Source organism: Pagrus pagrus, assembly GCF_965226575.1.
Source record: "Pagrus pagrus genome assembly, chromosome: 12".
In the NCBI taxonomy this organism is placed as follows: domain Eukaryota; kingdom Metazoa; phylum Chordata; class Actinopteri; order Spariformes; family Sparidae; genus Pagrus; species Pagrus pagrus.
In genome coordinates, this window is record NC_140196.1 from 6,353,594 (window position 1) to 6,359,593 (window position 6,000).

Genomic DNA, 6,000 nt, shown 5'->3' on the forward strand with positions numbered 1-6,000 from the left:
GTTCTGTGTGATGGTTCTGTTTGTTGTTGAGTTATTTGTGGAGCAATTTCTAAGAGAAGACAGATTTGATTTATTAATTTCGTTTATTTTCATGTCATGCACACAAATTGCCCAACCCTTGTGGGTTTAAGAGACACCAAAAGTACAGCGGACTATTGTTCCATTATATTTCATTTCATGACAAGATTACAGGTTAAAAAAGAGAGAAAAGATATTCTGCCTCCTTTTCTAAGATTGGCAAACCAAATCTGCTACAGAAAAGTTCCCTACCTGAAGCAAAACTCAAGTTTTTTATCCAGCCGAAAAGAAATCAGCATAAAGACTTTTTAATAAAAAGTAGACAGGACAGCAATACAAAAAATTAAACCTCAACAAACAAAGTCGGAGTAGCATTAAACCTGCTGGACTCTTGGGCTTATGGTAATGCTCCTGAACGTAGCTGAGCACATAGAGTGGGGATTTTTGTCTTTGGTTTACATTGTAATAAACACAAGGCTCTACACTGTAGTTATTCTTTATGAGACAATAATATCCATCCATAATTTCTGCTTATACCACATATCAACAGACCATTTTTCGTTATCCATGAGAAACTTTTAGCTCATAATCTCATGAATATCACAAAGTACCCTGTTCTGGATAATGAATGGCAGATCATTCAGACAGCATAACTGTAACCATGCACGATGTCCCAATTAACTATCTTTCAAGTGACTCTCTGATCAGACATCTTCACAAGTCTATTCTTGAACCGAAGCATTTGACATTAATGTGTGAGATAAGAGACATGTGCCTGTCGGAGGGCCATAAAATTAAACCAGTCTGGAGGATTTGGACAAATTTAATCAAAACTATATCATCTTTTGTCTTTTCACTGCAGTTAAATTAGGCCAAGGACATATTCCTTTTCACGTCCTTCTTCTGGGCCATTGCTTTGAAATAGACTCCAGAGATCTGACGTCAGACTGGTGCCACAATTAAAGTCCCCATGAAACAGCAGTTTGGTCTTTAATTGGATGTATTCCCTGCTGGAATTGGATAGTGGAGGGGATATAACACACAAAGGAGTCACTTAAACATATCAACCAACTGGTTATCAGCTGGAGAGAGAGGTTAATGCTTTATTAATGGTGTTTTTTTATTTGTCCTTTAAATTCTGCATTAAGGCAGGCTTATGTGTTCAAAGGATGATTACTGAAAATGTCAATTTTCATTTCAGGGGAAGCTGAATTATCCAAAGTTAAATACATAATGCATTCCGTAGCCGCTTATTGCTAATGGTTTATTAACAGCATTTTAATTTATTTCTCGAATTTGGCATCTCAGATTTAGTCAGTGATCTAACTATAAAGTCCTTGTGCATAGCTTGTCACAACTGGGATGGAAAATTAATCTATGATATTAAGAAACATTTTTAAAAAAGGAACCCAAAAAAAAGAATAATTTGCTCAATCAGGTCTTACGGTAAGCAGATTGGTTACATAATATCAGACCCTCATATCATGGAAGACTTTTGTGACATATCTTAAAGAGGTCATATTATGCCATTTTTCAGGTTCATACTTTTATTTGGGGGTCCTAGTAGAATAGATTTACATACTTTAATTTTCAAAAAACACATTATTTTTCTCATATGGTGCATTGCTGCAGCATCCCTTTTCACACTGTGTCTTGAACGCTCCATTTTAGCTACAGAGTGAGACATCTCGCCTCTGTTCAAGCTTTGGTGAGAGTTTTTCATGCAAATTACTTGACAGGCAGGATGTAGCCAATCAGAGGCAGATTAGGGCGGGTCATGCTGAGCAAGGTAGTGTGATCTAAAATAACGCCGCTACAGCAGTAGCAGTAGCAGCTGAATGTCTGCTGACTGACTGGAGTGTATATATTTTACAATAGATGTATAAAAATATATATTTATATAATGGCTGTTACAAAGTGACGCACATAAGTTACAGTAAAGGCTCAACTCGAAACCAGGTGTTCAGGCAGTGCAGGAGCAGTGTTTTCTGTGGGAGAGAGTCACTACTTTTGGCGTGGACTTTGGGCTTTTTCATTTTGCAGACCTTTAACATGCACAAAAATGCTACATAACACAATAAAGGAAAGGCAAAAACCCAAAAAGCATAATATGACTTCTTTAACCTGTTCTTGTCCCTGGAAATTGTATGTAAAATTATCCAAAAATGCCTATCCCAGTAGCCCAATGTAAATTCAAAGTTGTTGTTGAACCATCTGGAGTACAGGCATGGTTTTGGGCTTTTCTGAAAAGCTATGAGCTGATTTTTTTCCAAAGCTGCCAGAAGCTCTGTAAGTGCTTCTGGCATTAATGTGTAGGAGTTTGGACACACTGAATTATTTATTTTTCTCGCCTGAATTTTTTTTATGCAAAAATAAGCCTGCAGATGACCTGTAACTACGCCTATTATCTGGAAAACATAATGGGTTCACAGCAGATAGTCTTACATGGTCCAAGCTCAAATTTAATCACAATACCACAGAAAATGGACACTCAACACATGTTTTTCAAAGGAAATATTCAAGCGCTTATTAAAAAGCCAAAAAAAAGCCATTTGGTGACCTCAAAATACAAGTAACAGGGGTAAAAACTCGTTATAATTATTTTTTTCCTTGTTTAAACTAACTTTCTGCATATAAAATAGACAAAAACAAGTGCTTAGGTGGAAGAACAGCCTATTCAAAGAGCGAAACGCAGAACACTACACAAACTTTCATCACTTCCAAGTCTAGGGCTTTAAAAACTGCAATAAACTATATATTACTGGGTCTGAAATCTCATTGGTTACATGATGCATCAGTCATCCGGAGGCTGGCATGTAAGTGGAGAGAGAAGAAAGCTAGCTGTGTTTGTATTGTTCGGTGAACTAGCTGAAGAGCCCGTGAGTCCGGCTAGTTTCCCTTTCTGAAACAATATCATAATGTGGTATCTTTTAAATAGCTGTTGTCTTAACAAACTGTAAAGTTGTATGCTGATATGGCAGTGTGACGTCTCCTTTACACAAAAGGCACACGAGTGGAGTAACTCAAGCTACATTACTGATCAATTGTTCTCAGTGACCTATGTGCGATGAGATGATGACATGGACTAATAACGTTTTTCATGTCATGAGACCCCGTCGTTAGGTTAATAAGAAGTGATTCGACCACTCTGTCTTGCCGTTCTGCACTGTCTGTAACGAGGGCAAACGCCCGCCCGGGATAATTAAAGGGCTGCTGCCTGCAAACTCACTTTTAGTGGAAACAGTGGGACGTCTGGCCTAGAACACACACACACATGCAAACTGGCATGCACCAGTGAGCGTGTTTGCTTGACGTGGAGGTCATGTCTTCAGAGGAGGAGGATTTTAATTAGAGTTTTGACAAAACACAGAATCTGCCACAGGTTTCCACCTGAAACATCAGTTCAAAGCTCCTAATTAAACACCTCACATCCAGCCAATTAAAACTCGTATCAAAGGGCTTCTACTGTAAAATACATCAGTGCAACTGGTGTGTGTGTCTGTAGAGAGGTAGGGGGTAGACGATGTAATTAGTTGCTGCTCTGCCTGTACTGTCTGTGCATAGGAAATAATACAGGCTTTTTTTTTCCTACTTAGATCAACAGAAATAGTTTATTGTTTAATAACCTCGCATGAACCGCGCTGAACAACTGTTCACTCATCAATAATACATTATGGAGCTGAGAAGATGTGCATGTAATTCATCACGTGAGGCCGGAGAAATACCCTGGAAATATTCACACCTGTTGATCACGCACACGCACACAAATGCACACAGGCACAAATGCAGCTTTAATTAAAACGATGAGGATAATAAGGTCACACGATGACATTTCAAACTGCTGCAGGACGCATGTATGTCGTCCTAACAACTGGCTTCATATCGCTCGGAAACTTAGTGGGAAAAAAAAGAATCTGCAGCTTACTGGTTGTTATTTAATGAACTACTCTACTACATCCGAGCAGAGCAGTGCTGGGCAGCAGGCCAACCGCTGTTATAGGTCAGATATTCAAACATCGCTTTATGGATGCCGAATGTGAAACTGGAACAAAACTAGAACACGTTGTTGCTAAATAATGATCGAACACATTCAGCATAAGTTTAAAGACCACAGTTTTCCCGATGCTCACGTAATAAGCAAACACACACAAGATTGAGTGTATATTCTTATTCCATCCAAACACAGCTGGCTTAAATGAAAGTCTACATAACTGCATCTGATCTATATCACTGAAAAAATAACCACACATATAGCATCCGATAATGAATGTTAGACAGCAGATAGCAGCTTTATTGTCGTCTCCTCTTTCTTCATCAAAGAGTTTTGCTTGGTCATACACCAGACAGCCAGTTAACCACGTCTAAATGATGAGAAATGGTATTTGTGAAAAAGCGGGCTGTAATGAATAGAAAGAGATGGAAAACACAGAAAAACAAACATGTCTCATATTAAAAGAAGGAAAAAAAACAGTTGCCTAGAAACAACCTCTGCTGAACCTGACTCCCCCAACCAGCACCAGCACCAACCCCCACCACACACACACACACACACACATGCACACACATGCAGAGCTATGTGCACCATGGGAGATAAGATCAGATGCTTCAGGAAAAGTTAGGGTTATTTCTCACTGTTCCTAAGCAACAAGTTGCTGTTTTCCTTTCCTTCGCTGCATGTCTGTCGGCTCCGCTGGAGATTAATAGTCAGAGGCAGAAATTAAATCGGCCACAAAAGTTCAGCTGCTTCTTCAAAGTTTGTTTTATTGTTTCAAAGCAGAGTTAAAATTGGCACTTCACTTCAGCTGGACCACCGGCTGTTCACAAATATATGATTTTCCTTTATTTCAGGACAACTACGCTTTGTCCCGCATGTTATTATGTTTGAGTGGCACATGATTTGAGACGCCGATCACCTGCAGAGTGAGTAAATGTTCAGGTTTTTACGTTAGAGTTGTTGAAAGTGACTTAGGAACTAAGATTTCTAACTAAAGCAATCAATACTTTTAAGAAAAACTGTCAGTACATTTTTAAAATGATAAATGTCACCTGGAGTGATGGCAATAAGAGATGCAATGACGGGAGCCCACCTGATGTTTGCTATCGAAGGCACACAGCTGGTCTTGTAATTGCTCTCCAGGTATTCATATTGCTCTCAAAATCAAATTACACACTGATCTAAGCACCTTCACTACATTCTTGAATGTTTTGGACTATGTAACAAAAGGAGTGTAATGGAAACAGATGGCAACCTATATTTGCATTGGCAGAGACTCTTTTACATTTAACCCTCACACTCTGAGGGGCTTGGTTGGCAAGGCAACAGATTCTGCAGTCTGTTTCCCATGACTGCGTCTCAATAGTCCAGATCAGCCTCCTTATCCCTCCATCTTCCTCCAGTGAACACAGGTTTAAAGCTTCAGCGTTACGCTGACAGGGAGTGGGCAGCCCGACTCACTACATCCTACACCCACATCTCTCAAATGCATCCCAGAAATAAATTAGTTGCCACTGACTGACCTGTTGGTAACAATCTGAGCCTGAAATGTTTGGAGCTTAGTTAGAAACCTCAACGAGGTTCGAGTAAACATGATATTTCCAAATATGTTGTTTCATAACCACTTATTTGAAATACTCAGTGGGGTGAAAATGCACTGCAAGCTTTTCTTACACAAGATAAATTGTATGGTCAAAGAAATCCAGTGTCATAACATGGCTATTTTCCTCAGCTCATGAAAATGTGGTGTTTTTAGAGATATATCGTCAGTGTTGTGCATGAATGCTCTACAAAAAAAATAAAAAATGAAGCGTATTCATTGAACATGCTCATATTTTTGGCAAACGGTGAATCTTCTTACATCTAGTGAATGTGAGCTTCCTGCAAGAGTTAACCAAGTCCCAGCCCAGTAAACCTGCTCTGTTTTAAGGCTCTACACTGAGTCTTTGCCGTACTGAGCATTTATAGATGTGGTATCTGGTATGTTA